Source organism: Lepus europaeus, chromosome 17 (assembly GCF_033115175.1).
Source record: "Lepus europaeus isolate LE1 chromosome 17, mLepTim1.pri, whole genome shotgun sequence".
Lineage (NCBI taxonomy): Eukaryota > Metazoa > Chordata > Mammalia > Lagomorpha > Leporidae > Lepus > Lepus europaeus.
The window spans coordinates 41,430,094-41,448,735 of NC_084843.1; the positions used below are offsets into that span (position 1 = coordinate 41,430,094).

At 44.3% G+C, this 18,642-nt stretch overlaps 1 protein-coding gene across 3 annotated transcripts in view; it reads left to right on the plus strand.

Annotated features, from left to right (window-relative positions):
* Positions 1-18,642, plus strand: part of SGMS1 (sphingomyelin synthase 1) — a 465,134-nt gene that overhangs the window by 101,225 nt on the left and 345,267 nt on the right. Inside the window, exon 1 of one of the 3 annotated variants that reach the window (XM_062215297.1) lies at positions 17,672-17,848. The exons of the other annotated variants lie outside the window; for them this stretch is intronic. The gene's annotated coding sequence lies outside the window, so the exon portion shown is untranslated. Of the gene's footprint in view, positions 1-17,671; positions 17,849-18,642 lie in introns of those variants that run through there. 3 annotated transcript variants of the gene reach the window in all.

The window sequence follows — 18,642 nt, forward strand, 5'->3', positions numbered from 1 at the left end:
CCCTGGCCACAGCAGAGAGCTGGCCTGGAAGAGGGGCAACCGGGACAGAATCCGGTGCCCCGACCGGGACTAGAACCCGGTATGCCGGCGCCGCAAGGCCGAGGATTAGCCTAGTGAGCCGCGGCTAAACATCTTCCATTTTAACTTTTATGGAACACTTTTAATAAGAAAGCCACCCATTTAAACCTTCTCAGTCTTGGCTACAAAGATTGTCAAGCTGATGCTTAAATTCTTGCTTTGAAGGTTATGATTTAATTGGTCTGGGGTGCAGCCTGGCCCCTGAGGTGAAGCTGGGGTGCAGCCTCAGGATTCTTGTAAGTTCCCCAATGACTGAAAGAGGCAGCCAGTTGTGAACTTTAAAGGTTTACAGCTTTATAGATTTGGCAGCAATCCCACAGCCGCTGGTTATTTCTCCATAAGCTAATGATTCTATTTCAGGAAGCTAGTGAATGATGATGTCTCTTTAGAAAATAAATATCCAAACCTCGTCCTTCCTTAGACTAATGGTATAAAAATTTCTGAGAGTGGACTCCTGGCACAAGAAATTTTTTATTTTTCCCTCGATGGTTCTAATGTTGAGCTAGGGTTGCAAACCTATGAATTATAATTATTTAAACCCAGTCATGAGACATGGCTTCAATGCATAGAAAACTAAAGAAGCTACATTTGATTATTCATTTTACATAAAAATTTTTTTACAGGATCTAGGAAGCAAGTCCTAGTACCTGGGCAAATTATATGTGCTTGAAAGGAAAGTGGCATTGTGGAGGCCAGTTTAATAATTTTCTTACCTAAACATGAGGAGTCTGTTATCCTGTTGCCAAATACAGTTGGCCCTTGCATCTGCAGGTAATACATCAAGGAGTTCAGTTAACTGCAGATTGAATTTTTTTAAAAAAATTACATCTGTACAGAACATATACAGACTTCTTTCTTGTTATTATTCTCAAACAATACAGTATAACAACTATTTACTTAGCATTTACATTGTATTTGTTATTATAAGTAATCTAGGGATGATATACAGAGGTTATATGCAACATGAGGGGTAAAGGTGGAAGATGGGATAGCCCGCATCGGACTATCTCCCTTTACCTTGACCACTATAATACCTTTTACATGGTCTTTGCTTTCCCTTCCCTGCCTCCAGCATCTTTTTTTTTTTTTTTTTTTTTTGACAGGCAGAGTGGACAGTGAGAGAGAGACAGAGAGAAAGGTCTTCCTTTGCCGTTGGTTCACCCTCCAATGGCCGCCGCGGTAGGCACGCTGCGGCCGGCGCACCGCGCTGATCCGAAGGCAGGAGCCAGGTGCTTCTCCTGGTCTCCCATGGGGTGCAGGGCCCAAGGACTTGGGCCATCCTCCACTGCACTCCCTGGCCACAGCAGAGAGCTGGCCTGGAAGAGGGGCAACCGGGACAGGATCGGTGCCCCGACAGGGACTAGAACCCGGTGTGCCGGCGCCGCAAGGCGGAGGATTAGCCTAGTGAGCCGCGGCGCCGGCCTCCAGCATCTTTTAAAAACATAAACTGGAACTTCTGTTTGGGGAAGATGGAGTAGACTTATTTTTTCCTACTCCTTCCACTGAGTATGGTGAAAAACAAACATAAGACAACTATAAAAGGCACAAAGAAGGCGGAACAGCCAGGCTCTTTGGGACCCAAAGGAGAACCAGGTTGGAAGTTCCCTTCTTATCTTTTGCCCTATGTGTCCAAGATTTGGAGGTTAAAAAAGCAGGAAACTCAGAAGCCCCTTCATAACCCTACCTTCTCTAGGCTAAATACAAGAAAAGGAAACAGAATTCTGCTACATATTTAATAATTATGGACTGTGACCAGCAGATGCAAGACTGGTTTAGTATTTGAAATCAAACTATTAGCCTACCATATTAACATGCTAAGGAAAAGAGGACTCACATGATCAAGGGATATAGGAAGACTTTGATAAAATTCAATAAAATTATCAGAAAAATAGAAGAGAGAAATTTCCTCAACTTTTTTCCCCCAAAGATTTATTTATTTATTTGAAAGGCAGAGTTAGAGAGAGGGAGAGACAGAGAAAGAGAGCCAGGTCTTCCATCCACTGGTATACTTCCCAGGTGGCGGCAACTGCCACGGCGAAGCCAGGCGGAAGCCAGGAGCTTCATCTGGGTCTCCCACATGTGTGGCCAATGCCCACTCCATTCCCAGGTGCATCAGCAAGGAGTTGAATTGTGATACTATGCTATAGTTCTTTTTTTTTTTTTTTTAAAAAAAAAAGATTTATTTATTTGAAAGGCAGAGTTACAGAGAGGCAAAGAGAGAAATCTTCTATCTAATGGTTCACTCCCCAAATGGCTGCAATGGCCAGAGTGGGGCCAGACTGACGCTAGGAGCCAGGAGCTTCTTCTGAGTCTCCCACACAGGTGCAGGGACCCAAGGACTTGGGTCATCTTCCACTGATTTTCCAGGCCATACATAGCAGAGAGCTGGATTGAAAGTGGAACAGCCAGGACTCAAACTGGCACCCATATGGGATGCCTGCGCCGCAGACAGCAGCTTTACCTGCTATGCCACAGTGCTGGCCCCTGTGCTGTAGTTCTATAAGATGTAATTAAGGGGGGAAACTGGGTAAAAGATAAACAGAATCACTCCGAATTATTTCTTGAAACTGCTTATGAATCTATAATTATTTCAAGATAAAGTTTAATTTTGAAAACCCCACAAATCTTAAATGACTTCTTTGCAGTACCTTAAAAAAAAAAAAAAGAAGGTTGCTTGTTCTGGTAAATGTTTTCATAAGTTGTTATCTAGTGGTTGAAACGGTTTGCTAAGTATTCATGTGATATTGCTATTGTCAGCAAGTGATCTAGGACTTGCTCCCTCATTTCTCTATTCTAAGCCCAACTTGTTCTTTCATTTCTCTATTCTCTTCAAGGTAGGAAACTAATTCTATTATGAAGAAATCTGTAGGATGTACAATTTAATCTTTAGACCTTATAAAAGAGATGGCTAACATTTTTCTGTAATAGCACAGCCAAAATAAGAGCTTAAATTATAATTTCATAGCTAGATTTACTTCGCCATCAATGATGTAAACAGTAAGTAGAAAAAACCTCCCTTTCAGACCAAAGGGAAAGAAAGTTTTAAAGTGAGAATATAATTTTCCTCATGGGCACTGTCTACCTTAGAAAAACTACTACAGAACATGCCTGTGACTATAGACTTATAGTTCAGGCCACCGAAGATTAGAGATGGGACTTGGGCACTCCCTTGACTTGCATCCTCTGGTCTGCTTTAACAAAAACCAGGAGGAAAAGAAAGCTTGGCATCAGAAGCAATGGGTGGCAGGCCTATTAATGGCTGATCTGTACAGTGATCTGCCCTCAAGGAGACCCAACAGGCCAGTCCACTGCAGTGGCTTTCAATGTGGTAAGCCTGGGCTTCAGCAGAAGTCAGCTTGTGAAGAGCCCTGGCAGCTCTGCCAAGAGTTGGATCACTGGAAATGGACCTGCCCTGGAGTCGAAGGATGCCCAGGTCAGAGCCACAGATCTTATTGGCTCTAAGCTGAAAAGCCCTTCACTCAGCCCATCTTCCAAAGTGACCACTGCAGCTGAGGGGATGGTCAAGTAGGGTCAGCAACATTGCAGGCAGAACTGTAAATTTCTTGTTAGAGATGCCACCTGCCTTTACCTGGCCAGCTCTCCTCCCAGGCCAGCTAAGTAATGAAAGTCAACAGGGTGTCTTCCCCTAGGAGGTTCACACCTACCTTAGGATGTACCCCATGTGAAGAGATAGATAGGTCTGGGCCTCTTAACTTACAAGACCTAAAGCCCAACAGATTATTATCAAGCCACTTCTGTCAGGTTCTATTTGCCTCTCAATCAGAAAACTTAACTGTAGCTTAGACAGCACCTTTCTTAGCTCCTCTAATAATGACTCTGTCCTTTGTTCTAGACCCTGTCTAGCACACTTGGGCCTCATTCCTTTGTAATCATAACCTCTACTCTACCACCAATGGCTCTACTCCCAACCTGTGTGTAATGATGGTCCTCTTCCCCACTTAATGCTGTATAATTGTTCAGACCTGGTTAATGCCACTCTTAGGATCATTGGTTACTATCCTCACCCTGTCTTTTATGACCTTGTCTAAATATGATCAGAGTTGGCGAACTTGGAAGGCTTCCATAGCCTTGGCAACTCATGACGGGAGCCTAGAGTGGTTACTGGTGCCATAAACTAGAGTGTCAATTTGTTGGGTCAACAACAGGAGTCACTGTGCACATGCTCCTCATGTGGGATCTCTGTCCTTAATGTGCTGTACATTGTGATTTAATGCTATAACTAGTACTCAAACAGTATGTTTCACTTTGTGTTTCTATGTGGGTGCAAACTGTTGACATCTTTACTTAATATATACTAAATTGATCTTCTGTATATAAAGAGAATTGAAAATGAATCGATGTGAATGGAAGGGGAGAAGGAGCGGGAGAGGGGAGGGTTTCGGGTGGGAGGGAGGTTATGGGAGGGGAAAGCCATTGTAATCCATAAGCTGTACTTTGGAAATTTATATTCATTAAATAAAAGTTAAAAAAGAAAAAGGTTAAATCAAAATGCAATGCTTGACTAAGACTTGTGTGATTAGAACTCCTGTAGCCTCGCCTAGTGATTCCCTGCCCTGGCAGCCTGTTAGAATTACCCATGGAGCTTAATATTGATGCCTGCTCTATTCTTGCTCAATTAAATCAGGATCTCTGGGGGCAACTAGACATTCATTAGTGTGTTTATTTGATTAAAGTCTGTCTCACCACCAAACCATAGGCTCCATGAGGTCTGTTTTTGCTGTCCATTGCGTCTCTAGCACTTAAATCCTGTCTGTCATCCAAGAGGTGGTTAGTATTTGTGAAGCAAAGGAGTGAGTGGAGGGGAGATAGAATAACTCCCTGCTCTCTCTTCCTGCCTCCCTGGATCCACCAAGGAGATAAGGTGCCTCCCTTCAACTCAGCTCTCCTTGCAGCTACTCAACTGCGGTAGAGATCGCAGTGTTCCGAGAGAGATCTAACCCATAAGAATAAAATCTGAAAATGATGGCAGTGCCTCCTTCTTCATGCTCAAACAACAAATTTGATGACAGTGAAACAGAAACTGACAAGGAGGCTGAAATGACACAAATTCTTACTCATGCAGAAATATTAGACAATGTTTCAAATGCAGCTAAAAAAGATGCTAACAAAGAAAGGAAAAGGAAAACAGATTTTGGAGAAGGAGAAAAGCTGGAGGCCAGCCTGTGACCTCACAACATTTGCCTGGAGTCTCTCTTGAGCTGTTCATCAAGCCATAGTGGCTTCTTAATGTTAATGGGTGACTGAGATACTTCCTAGTGGATAGGAAGCCAGAAAATCCCAAGGTATTCTTAGGCCTTACACTGTTCTGTCCTATTATCCCCTGCTCTCAGCAACTACATCAACATTTTTTAGAGGAAGATTTACACCCCTACCCCTATGGACAGAAGGAAAGAGGGGGAAGGGAGAGAGGAAACAGAGAGAGAGAGAGAGAGAGAGAGAGAGAGAGAGAGAGTTCTCTCCTTCACTGGTCCACTCTCCACACGCCTTTAACAATCAAGAGGCTGAAGGCAGAAGCAGGAGCTGGGAACGCAATCCGGGTCTCCCAGGTGGGTAGCAGGAATCTAATTACTTGAACCACCACTGTTGCCTCCCAGGGTGCACATTAGCAGAAAGCTGGAATCGGGAGAAGGATCTGGGAGCTGAATCCAAGTACTCTAATGGGGAATGTGGGCATCCTAACTGGTGGCTGAACCACTTGTAGTGTGAGACCTGTAGGGTTGAAAGAGGCCTGCTTTGGCCCTCCAAAGGTTCACTGAAATGAACTGACAATAGATGAAATAGGGAAAAGGCATACAAGTTTCTTAACATGCAAAAGAGGAAAAACAATCACAGCATACAGGTGAAAATGATGCCTGCCCAACATGATTCGGAAACATACTTTATAGGGGAAGAAGAGAGTGAAGTAATTCAGGGGAGCAGTGTAAATGATTTTTTCAGGGAACTCAATGGCCTGGGACAAAGCCCCTAGGGTTGCAGAACAGACAGAGGTTTTGAAAACAATTTTTTAAAAATATTTTATTTAATTGAAATAAATAAAGATATCTTTTCATCTAATGGTTCACTTCCCAAGTGGCCATGGCAGTCTTGGCCGGACCAGGCAGAATCTAGGAGCCAGGAGCTTCATCTGGATCTCTCACATGGGTGACAGGGGCCCAAGCATCGGGGCTACTGTCTACTGCCTTCCCAGGTGCATTAACAAGGGAGTTAGATCTGAAGGTATTTGAGGCAGTGGCTTAACCCTCTGTACCACAATGCCATCCCCTAACAGTGAGTTTTAAATGACTGTTTATTACACCAAGATGGTATGTGACAAGTCTAAGTGTATTGACAGACTTCAGTCTTTCTTCCTTAGATAAGAGTTCAATTAGTGAAAGCTTAGGGAAGGGATGAGAGGTATTTGTTTCTTCCACAGTGGGTCTGGATTTTAGGCCAATAGGGAACTTTCAGAGGATCCCCTCCACCCCCATGTTTGTGGGTAGGGAGAAGAAGCAAGACAAAGTTAAATGGATGTTGATTCTAATCTTGCTTTTATGGCCTTTTAATTTCCTTTAGAACAAATTGCTCAGTATGCCAAAAAAATGCTCTATTTTGGGAGTATCATTCTCTGAGTACCAACAATACACAATAATTGATGTTTTCTAAAACTGCTTTGAGATATTGCAAATTCTGGAATTTTATTATTCTCAGGCCACAGATCCACAAATACTAGTGTGTAGGAAATAGAACTTTAAATAATTTCTTTTTAAAAAGTTTTATTAACATAGAACAGATTTCTTCTATTTCATAGATACATTTCTAGGATAACCATAATGTCCTCCCCCATTTCTCACTCATTCATTCCTTTCTTTAATTTTTGCAAAAACATAATTTCAATCTATTCTATAACTACAAGTTTAATGTACCACTAACCATAATGTAAACAAGCAAAAAGTAGAAAGACTGCAATTCCACAGGCATATAGAAAAGGACTATGAATGCTAATTAAATCGTGAGATGTAAGTTTCATTTTGATACATTTCTTTGTATTCTATGTTAATTACCACATATCAGAGCAAACATAGATATTTGTCTTTTGGGACTGATGCATTTCACTAAGCATAATGGTCTCCAGTTGCATCCATCTTATTGCAAAATACAGGATTTCATTATTTTTTATGGCTGAGTATTATTCCATTATATATATATATACACACACACCATATTTTCTTTATCTAGTCATCAGTTGATGGGCATCTGGGTTGATTCCATATCTTAGCTATTGTGAATTGAGCTGCAGTAAACATGGGAATACAAATAACTCTTTCATATGGTGATTTCATTTCCTTTAGGTAAATTACCAGGATTCTTGTTAATTTCCAGCTTCATTTCATTGTGGTCAGAAAAGATGCATGCCTGGGGCTGCTGCTGTGGTGCAGCGGGTTAATGCCCTGGCCTGAAGCGCTGTCATCCCATATGGGTGCCAGTTCTAGTCCTGTCTAGTGCTCTTCTTCCGATTCAGCTCTCTGCTATGGCCTGGGATAGCAGTGGAGGATGGCCCAAGTCCTTGGGCCCCTGCACCCACGTGGGAGACCCAGAAGAGGCTCCTGGCTCCTGGCTTCAGATCAGCGCAGCTCCGGTTGTTGCAGCCATCTGGGGAAAGAACCAGTGGATGGAAGATCTCTCTCTCTCTCTGTCTCTACCTCTCTCTTTAACTCTGTCTTTCAAATAAATAAAAAATAAATCTTAAAAAAAAGATTCATGCTGCGGCTTGCTTTCTGTCCTAGCATATGTTCTCTTCTAGAGAAAGTTTCATCTACTGATAAAAAGAATGTGTATTCTTCAACTGTGGGATGAAATTATCTGTAGATATGTTAGGTCCATGTGGTCCATAGTGTCATTTAGGTCTGTTTCTTTGTTGATTTTTGTGTCTAGTTGATCTTTCTATTGAAGATAGTGGGATATTGAAGTTGCCCGTTACTATTGTATTGGACTCTATGTCTCCCTGTAGATCCATTAACATTTATGTTAAATAGTTAGGAGTGCTTGCATTGGGTGCATATATATTTATAATAGTTAGAGCTTCCTGTTGAATTGAGCCTTTAATCATTAGATAATGCCCTTGTTTGTCTCTTAACAGGTTGTTTTTTTTTTTTTTTTTTGTGATAAGGTCTATCAAAAGGTCTATCACACCTGCTCATTTTTGCTTTGTTAGAATGGAGTATGTTTTTCCATCCGTTCACTTTCAGTCTGTGTGTGTATTTGTTGTAGGCAGCAAGAAGATGGCATCCCCTCAGGCTGCTGCCTACAGGAGTCTTCAGCGATTTTCTGCTCACTGCTATGTGATTGTAATGCTCCCACTGTTCCATGGTGTCTGTCGTCTTTTTGTAGAATTTCCACTGTAGATTTCTTTCCAACTTTGCTCTGGAAATGCAGTTCCTCACCTTCTGTTATCTTCCTGTGGTCAGAATGAGCATGTCTTTTGCTTATTCAGCTATCTTGGAAGACTAAATAATTTCCTTTACCTTTCGTTTCTATACCATCATCCCTACCTAGTCCCCCTATCTTGTGGTGAAATTATACTTTTAAAAACACTGGCCTCATTTTACTGAATGTATAAAATAAACTTTTGGTGAGGAAAGCTTTTTGCAATAACTCCTGAAATTGTCAAGGTTTCCAGAGGTAAATCACTGTAGGAGTGGGGCTTCCCTTTACACACCTTTAATTCTGGCAGCTCTGCTGTTTGGGTTTATGGTTCTGGCTTGGGAACATTTATAAGGCTGCTTATGGTTGCAACTTTTTCTCTGAATAGTCCTTTTCATTCTGGTCTCCATTTTCCCCTAACAACCATGATGGAAAACTGGTATAGCACCTTTTCATTCTTGCCCCTCTGCATCTAAACAGAATCTCTTTGAGTCTGGGATGTAGAGAAGCTCTGCCCAGTCTCCTCCCTGGTTCTGGCTAAGATACCTTGTCTCAGTCTACTGGGGCTCAAGGACTTTTTGCTCACAGGAATAGCTGTAGGATCCTTCCTGAGGTGCATGAGGGGCCTAAAATGAATGGTTTGCTCGATGAGTGTTTTACTTAAAGATTATTTATTTGAAAGGCAGAATTAGAGAGAGAGAGAGAGAGAGAAAGAGAGACATCTCCCACCTGCTGATTCACTTCCCAAATGGCCACAATGGCTGGGGCTGCGTGAAGCCAGGAGTCAGGAACTCCATCCAGGTCTCCCAAAAGGGTAGCAGAGGCCCAACCACTGGAGCCATCTTCTGCTGCTTTTCCAGGCACATTAGCAGGGAGCTGTATTGGAAGTGGAGCCGCTGGGACTCGAACTGACACCCATATCAGATGCTGGCATCACAGGCAGCTGCTTAACCTTCTGTGCCACAATGACAGCCCCATATGTGCATGTTTAAGAAATAAATCCTTTTTCCTCTGGAAAAACCCCAGGAATAATCAAACAGTGTGTCACCACTACCTGTCTTTAAATCTACAAATTTCAGTGCTTGAGGTAGCTTGGCCAAAAAACGAAGTTGATCACCAAGGCATGCACTGAAAACAGGAAAAATAATTGGTGGTGGCAGGAGCAGAGGCACTTGAAAGAATGAAAAGAGAAAGCACTCTAAATAGTTATTATAGAAAGCCACATTGAAATTTGTGGATTTACCATGTTGTCTGTCAAAATTTTCTTGTCACTTCCATGGTGCTAACTACTCTAAGGCCCAGATGTGATTACTGATTATTAATTACTGATTATTAATCTCCCTGTCTTCTTTACTCATAAAATCTTTCATTCCCAAATTCTCTGCAGAGCTAACATTGTTCTCAGTGTAGACATGAGAAAGTAAGGCCTGAGAGTCTCATGAATATTTGGACAGGGTATGATGAACAGGAAATTATTTTTCTATTACATCTTAGTATTGATGGGCCATACTAGGTCCTTAATGAATGAATTTAGGGATTTGAGGAGTATATCTGGATTGGTTGGCTTTCGACATCTTCCAAATGAAAACATGTAATGCCTGTCCAATCTGCCTTTGTATAACGTTGGCTGGGCCAGGAGCAGAAAGCACTCCTGTGTCAGGAGTTTGACTTCCTAATAGCATTTGAGAATTCTTTGGAGCAGTGGTTCTCACTGAGGGACTTTTAAAGATCTTCAAGCCTGGGCTGCATCCCATACCAGTTAAACCAGAAGCTCCAGTGGTGGGAAGCAGGCATCAGTACTTTCAAACTTCTTAAGTGCTTCCTCTGTGCAGTCATTGTCAAAACTAGGCCTCTAAAGCGATTGTTCTCAAACTTGAACACACATCAGTATCACCTGAAAAGGTTGTCAAAACGGGTTGCTAAAACTTACTTACAGAGTCTCTGACTCAGTGGGTCTGGTTTGGGGCGCAAGGGTTTACATTGTAAGTTCCTAGGTGATGTCATGTTCTTGGTCTGAAGACCAGATCTGGAGAATTGGGAAGGTAAGGTGAATGATGATGAAGTTGGCCTGAACTTCAGTTTCTTTTCTTCCTATGAGGTTACAGAGGTTTATGTGAGTTTCCTTCATGTCTTTCCACAATGCAACTCAACCCTTGAATGGATTCTGGGTGCTTACTACATTTTTTGTTAGAAAAATAAACATTTTAAAACATAAATTTACTTGGGGCCGGCACTGTGGCATAGCTCGTAAAGCCGCCACCTGAAATGCCAGCATCCCATATGGGTACTGGTTTGGGACCCAGCTGCCAGACTTCCAATCCAGCGCTCTGCTATGGCCTGGGAAAGCAGTAAAAGATGACCCAAGTCCTTGGGCCCCTGCACCCCTGTGGGAGACCCAGTGGAATCTCCAGGCTTCGGATCAGTGCAGCACTGCCTGTTGTGGCCATCTGGGGAGTGAATCAGCAAATAGAAGACCTCGCTCTCTCTCTCCCTCTCCTTATCTCTCCGTGTAACTCTTTGAAATAAATAAATACATCTTAAAAAAAAGAAATTTACTATCCTCTAATTTACTTAAGCCATTCATTCTATCAGTATTTTTTAAAAGCCTTGGCAACAACTCTTTTTTATTGTTTTTAATTAAGTTATAAAGCTCATAGGTGAGCATGAAATTTAGGTCTATCAGGGTAGAGTTTGCAGATTCAGCAAATAAAAATACAGAGCAACTTTAAATTTGATTTTCAAATCAATGAATGTTTTTTGTGTGTACTTTGAATAGGTGATATTTGACAACCTTGACTGGGGTAAGTATTGGAATGGGAATGAAACAGGTGTCTGCTGTGGAGATCTGTAAAAATACCCTATCCATTTGTTTCATGGATACACAGAGGTACTTGATCTTGAGCCTTGTGCATTGAGAGCTCAACAAACACTGTGTAGATACATGTGATAAAAAATACAGCATATTAAACTACCAAGTGACTACAAAGGATTCTTGATTAACTTAAGGTCCCAGGATTGTTTTTTGTTGTTGTTGTTTGTTATTGTCTGAGAAGGTGTCACCAGCAGCTAGCTGGTTGAGGCAAGGCTGCTGCTAAATATCCTAAATGCATAGGACATCCCCTTACAACCAAGAGTTATTTGGTTCCAAGGTCCACAGAGATGAGACTGAGAAACCTTGGTCTAGACAGTAGCTAACAGGATGTAACAAATCCCTCATCAAAAATTTCCAGCCATGTCCTGGAGTGTGTTGGCATCTCATTCTGCCTGCTGTCAATGAGGAGGAGAGAATGGCTCTGGTTTGTTGTAAAGGAAATGGTAGGAGAATTTTTGAAGTGTTCCTCAAAAGCTTGCTAAATAAGAGAGGTGCTGTTGACATTCCATTAGTGCCAGTCCTCAGTTGCTTGCTGTTTTCCCTGTAGCATGGCCTAGATTTGGCGCCTTTGAAGAGTTTATGCAGGAACTATAAAATTTGTGTGATTGTGCTATGTAAATATCTCCTCCTTTAGCGTGGGAGACATAATTTTTGTTTTAACCTTCCAATTAGTGCTGGCCAATCGGGACTAGTTTGCAAATGGGAGTTGGTGAAGATGAGGCCTCCACACGGATTCATTATTTTGAGTACTACTATGTTTGCCATAGTATCTGTATTTGAAGGAACCTGATTGCTAAATACAACAGTAAATAGAATACTTTGAACGAGACCTCCTGGTTTTATGTTTACCTCTAATTAGCTATAGAACATTTTATAGACATATATTTATATTAAAGACCTAATTATTTCTCATGATACCCATGAGAAACAAAGATGGTTAGGTCATATTATTTCCATTTTAAGAGACAATAATTAAACCTTGCCTGGAGTTACACATTGAGTGAATTCCAAGTCTTGACTGTGGTGCCATGAATTCCAGCCAGTGCAGTGTCCTGCTCACAGTATTGATTCAGACCCTGGTTAGTGTCCACTCATAAATGTCTAATTTTAAAAACCTTTGAAAATGTACATGGCAGATTATAAAGAGTGGTTGCTAGTTAGAAAAGGGTAACACAGCAAGGACATTTCCATGCTTAGTGGTTTATTTACCCTTTTCAAATAGCGCAGAAAAGTATAAAGTAAAAAAATCACCTTGCGGCGCCGGCACACCGGGTTCTAGTCCCGGTCGGGGCACCGATCCTGTCCCGGTTGCCTCTCTTCCAGGCCAGCTCTCTGCTGTGGCCAGGGAGTGCAGTGGAGGATGGCCCAAGTTCTTGGGCCCTGCACCCCATGGGAGACCAGGAGAAGCACCTGGCTCCTGCCATCGGATCAGCACGTTGCGCTGGCCGTAGCGCGCCTACCGCGGCGGCCATTGGAGGGTGAACCAACGGCAAAAAGGAAGACCTCTCTGTCTCCCTCTACTGTCCACTCTGCCTGTCAAAACCCTCATTCCTTTGTAATCATAACCTCTACTCTACCACCAATGGCTCTACTCCCAACCTGTGTGTAATGATGGTCCTCTTCCCCACTTAATGCTGTATAATTGTTCAGACCTGGTTAATGCCACTCTTAGGATCATTGGTTACTATCCTCACCCTGTCTTTTATGACCTTGTCTACATATGATCAGAGTCAGCAAACTTGGAAGGCTTCCATAGCCTTGGCAACTCATGATGACAGCCTAGGGTGGTTACTGGCGCCATAAACTAGAGTGTCAATTTGTTGGGTCAACAACAGGAGCCACTGTGCACTTGCTCCTCATGTGGGATCTCTGTCCTTAATGTGCTGTACATTGTGATTTAATGCTATAATTAGTACTCAAACAGTATGTTTCACTTTGTGTTTCTATGTGGGTGCAAACTGTTGACATCTTTACTTAATATATACTAAATTGATCTTCTGTATATAAAGAGAATTGAAAATGAATCTTGATGTGAATGGAATGAGAGAGGGAGAGGGAGAGGGGAGGGTTGTGGGTGGGAGGGAGGTTATGGGAGGGGGAAGCCATTGTAATCCATAAGCTGTACTTTGGAAATTTATATTCATTAAATAAAAGTTAAAAAAAATCAATTTAAGTTAAATAAACATTTTTAAAATTTTCTTTAAAGGTTTATTTGAAAGGCAGAATTAGAGAGAAAGAGAGAGAGAGATCTTCCATCTGCTGATTAACTCCCAAACTGGCCACAACAGCCAAGGCTGGGCCAGGCTGAAGGCCAGAGCCAGAAGTTTCTTCTATGTCTCCCAAGTGAGTGCAGGAGCCCAAGCACTTAAGCCATCTTCCGTGATTTAAGTGGAGCAGTTGGGACTTAAACTGGTACCCATATGGGATGCTGGCAATGAAGGTGGTGGCTTAACCTGTTATGCTACATCACTCGCCTGTAAATAACCATTTGCTATGAAGTACTTGGTGCCAAGTTCTGAACTAGATACACTGAAGGGATGAAGACAAATATATGAGGGAATATCAAAAAGTTAATGGAAAACATATATTATGAAAAGTAGGCATGAATTTCAAAATTTTTTGGTACCAAAAATAAACATCTTTTAAAAATATTTACTTATTTATTTGGGAGGTGGAGAGAAAAAAAGGTGGTAAGAGAGCTTCCATCTGCTGGTTCACTCTTCAAATGCCCACAATGGCTTTGGCCAAAGCCATGAGGCAGGAACTGCATCCAGGTGTCCCACATGAATAGCAGGAACTCAATTACTTGAGCCATCACCGCTGCCTCCCAGGGTCAGCATTAGCAGGAAGCTGCAGTCAAGAACTGGAGGCGGAAGTTGAACTCAGGCACTCTGACGTTGGACAAGGGCATCCCAACCAGCATCTTAACCAGTAGGCCAAACCCCTTAAATTAAAAGTTAATTCTTTTCTTGAGAAACAGTTTCTATTTGGTGGTTCACTCCTCAGATATCCCCAACTGCTGGGGCTGGGCCATGGTGAAGCTGGGAGCCAGGAATTCAATACAGGTCTTGCAACGTGGGTGGCAGGGACCCAAGTACTTGAGCGATCACTTGCTGCCTCTCAGGGTGCTTATTAGCAAGAAGCTGAAATGTGGAACAGAGCCAAGACTCAGATACAGGCCCTCAGATGTGGGAAGTATACAAAGTGACATCTGAACTGCTGAGCCAAACTCTCATCCCAAACTTACCTTTAAATTCATTTTTTCCACCAACTTCTGGAAGCCCTCTCATATATTCTTGATATGGCCATTTAATACATAATTGGAGAGTTAAAACTTATCTGCAAGAACCATAGGGAACTATAAAAGCATGAATAAATGCCAAAATGTGTAGTCTTTTGTGTCCTGGAGAGACATTTTTATGAAAAAGGTACAATTGGTGATAGGCCTTGAAATATTGGAAAGATTGGTTCAAGTGGACAATGGGCATTGGAGAAGCAGGATTGAAGTAGACAGATGGGCTAATGAATATGAATAGGGTCCTTCCTGCTACTTTCTGGAAGAGACAGAGACTTAGGAGTTCTCAAGTCATCTTTTCCTACTGTGTGAACTGAGGGCAGGGAAAGCTAGACTGCAGGCAGACAGGATAAACAGATGTTTGGAAGAGATGGGGACTTCCTGGGCTCCTGTCCATACTCCAGTTCCTGCTTCTTTTCTCTTCCTAGGCTTCAGCTGCATCCCCAGTGGACTTCAGTGTCTTCAAATAAGTTCCTGTTTTTTTGTTGACTAATAGAAGGCAGTTAGTGAAGCCAAAAATCCTGGTGAGGGACACAGGAATGAACACAGAAAAACTGACTACTATCAGATCTAAGCCTGAGGGCAAATACTTGGAAACAAGTCGTGGCCAGCTGGCTTTCCTGGTCAGCCTTGGTCTGCAAGCCAGGCTGTGGGTTGGCCAGCCGAGTTTAAAGGGTAAGGGGGTGGGGAGGTGAGGACTCATAAGGTCTCGCTTCTGCTACTCGGGCTATGTGCCTCTGGATTCTTCTGAGACACATTATACAGAGAAGCCGCCTGGCTCCCTGAGCACTGTTTGAATGGTTTGGTGAATGATGGCTGCTGCTCAAAGAGCAACTGGATGAAACAGCTACGTTTAAAACTAGGTAGACTGCCTTCTAAAGGCAGAGGAATCATTCATTTGTAACTAGACTACCTACCTCAGTATAGCTGTTTTAGCACAGTATTTGCTGTTAGCATTATTTTAACATGATATTTTAATGACAGATTGCAACTTGGAGGTGATTCATTTTTATTTTGCTTCTTCGTTGTCTTGACAGCAGTTCATAATATGTATTTGAGAATCCTAGTATTTCATAATCAAACAAAAATGATGGTTATTACAATTTTGGTAAGAAATGCACTGGTAAAATTCTTTAGGGTTTGGTGAACTGCAGAATTATCTTTGTTAAAATTTATTGTTTGGTTGGTTACAATAATAGTGATTAAGAACCCTAAGTAATTAATTTCAAGGGCAGCCAACTCTGAAGTGTCTCCTTTAATGGCTTCCTCAGAATTTACTTTTACTGCTTTTGTGATTTCTCTTCAGATTTTTCCCATTCCACTGTTTACTTATGGCTTTTTCTCTGAATCATTTTATGAAATTGGTATTTATGGAAATACTTCTATGTTCTGCTCTTTCCCATGTATTCATCCTAAAATCACTCATAGAAAAGCTTTTTACTTTTCAAGCATTTCAGACATACAGAAAACTAGAAAGTGAGCACCCTGGCCACACTACTTATATCCAAATTCTTGATATTTTGCAAAATTGATTTTATCTTTACATTTTGGTGGTGGTATGGATACATTGGAATTAAGATTCCAGGGGTCAGTGCTCTGGTGCAGTGGGTTAAGCCTCTGCGTACAGTGCTGGCATTCCATATGGGTCCTGAATGCTTCACTTCTGATCTAGCTCCCTGCTAATGAGCCTGGGAAAGCAGCAGAGGATGGCCCAATTCCTTGGGCCCCTGCACCCAAGTGGGAGACCCAGAGTAAGCTCCTGGTTCCTGGCTTCCCCTGGCCCAGCCTAGTTTGTTGTGGATATTTGGGAAGTGAACCAGCCTAGTTTGTTGTGGATATTTGGGAAGTGAACCAGCCAGATGGAAGATCTCGCTCTCTGTTTCTCCCTCTTCTCTCTAACTGCCTTTTTTTTTTTTTTTGACAGGCAGAGTTAGACAGTGAGAGAGACAGAGAGAAAGGTCTTCCTTCCGTTGGTTCACTCCCTAGATGGCCGCTACAGCCAGCTCGAACGCTGATCCGAAGCCAGGAGCCAGGTGCTTCCTCCTGGTCTCCATGGGGTGCAGGGCCCAAGGACCTGGGCCATCCTCCACTGCACTCCCGAACCACAGCAGAGAGCTGGACTGGAAGAGGAGCAACTGGGAAAGAATCTGGCGCCCCGACGGGGACTTGAACCCGGTGTGCCGGCGCCGCAGGCGGAGGATTAGCCTATTGAGCCGCAGCGCCGGCCTAACTCTTGCCTTTCAAGTAAATAAATATTAAAAAAAGAAAGAAAAGATTCCTTAAGTCTACACCAGATGCCCACTTCAGCCTGATTTTTCAGAAAGTCCATGGCTTACAGCACATTCTGCCTAAGTAACACTGGAGAGAAACCAGTTAGCAGTTTTCTGGGACTCCCCTAGTGAGAGAACTTGACCTCTCAAGAAATCAAGCCTTCCTTTGACCCCTGCGGGGCACAGTAGACTCACTAGGTTTACTGCAATTCAGAGTCTTGCCCTCAGCGGACACTCCCAACGTGTGGCTGAACTGAATTTCAGCTGTTATTTTAAAGCCCTAGCGTGGGGTAAATGCAATCCGTAGCAATCTCACTGAGAAAAGTTACATAGTGTAGGGCTGAGGAAGCTGGAGTGGAGGGTACGATTAAAAACACCACCCCCCCCCCCAAAAAAAAAACAAAAAACCCGCACCAGGACAGTTTGAGTTCCTCCCTTTTCGCTGTGCTCTGGGGGGGGGGGGGGGGGCAAACTACGTAAAATTTCAATGCATTCCTTTAGAAAACAGGCCCTGTGAGGCTGAGAGAAGCGTCCATCAGAACCACCGGGAAGGTTTGCTCATCAGATGGCAGGCCCCACCCGTAGTTCGATTCCATACGTGATGATGCTGCTGCGGCCGGACCCGAGTGACTGCTGGCAGGAGCGCAATCCATGTCCACTGTGACCATCTCGGCCCAGCAGCCCCCAGGGCCGTGCAGTCCCGCGTCACAGGGCAGAGCCTGCCTCCGCTCAGGTGTCGCTGCCCACACTTCACACGTCCGCTGCGGGGACTCGGTTAGACCGGAGGCGCCCGCCGGAGCAGCCGTATGTTGCCGTCTTGCGGAAGGGGACCCTAGGGACAAGCAAAGGCCAGCCGCCCGCCGCCGGAGTAGTGCTCTCTCTCTCTCTAGCGGACGTCTTGCTTCAACCCTGGTGAGTCTGTCCCAGGCCGCTGCGGCGATTCCGGCACCTCAGGGCGAGGCGGGGGCAGGAGCCTGCGGGGATGGCGCGTCCGGGTGAAGCACGCCGCGTTCCCCTTCGCTCCGCTCCCGGCTCCGTCCCGATCGCCCGCGGCACCACAGCCGCGCGGAAGATGGCTGCCCCGAGCGCGGCGGACAGTCACGTGTCACGGCGACACCGCCGCACGCCCCCTCCCCCGCTAGCCGAGCCCGACCCCGAGTCAGGCTCAGCCTCCGGCGGCCTAAGTGTTGCGCGGGCCGGCCAGGGAGGGCGCCGCGGCGAAGGGCCAGTCTGCCCGCCGCCGGCCCCCACCCCGGGTGCGGGGATTCCGCTCGAGGAACCGAGGGAGACCTTCCTTCGGGCGACCCCGCACCAGGTCCGGCTACTGGGCATGCGCAGTGCTCTCGCGTGGGTCGCCGCTCTCCGGGTTTTCTCTGCAGCTCTAAGGGGTAGGAGGTGCAGCCCAAATCGGGCTGGGAGGCCCGGGCCCGCCCCACGCAGCTGGAGTCGGATTTTCTTGGGCCTGCGGCGCTGAAGCGCTGTTATTTTGGGGGCGAGGAGAAGAGGCGAGTCTAGGGAGGGTTGACTGAGGGCCGCCCTTGCCTGATGAGTGATCCATGGGGACCTAACCGCGTGCCGCACAGCCCTCGGGACGGTGGGCTAAAGAATCCAGGAGTACTTGGCAAAGTCAGGCCCCGAGGGCTGAGTCTGCGAATCCTGCTCTGTGGCCCGCCCCGGCTGCCGCTGACGGCAAAACCCGGCTCCGG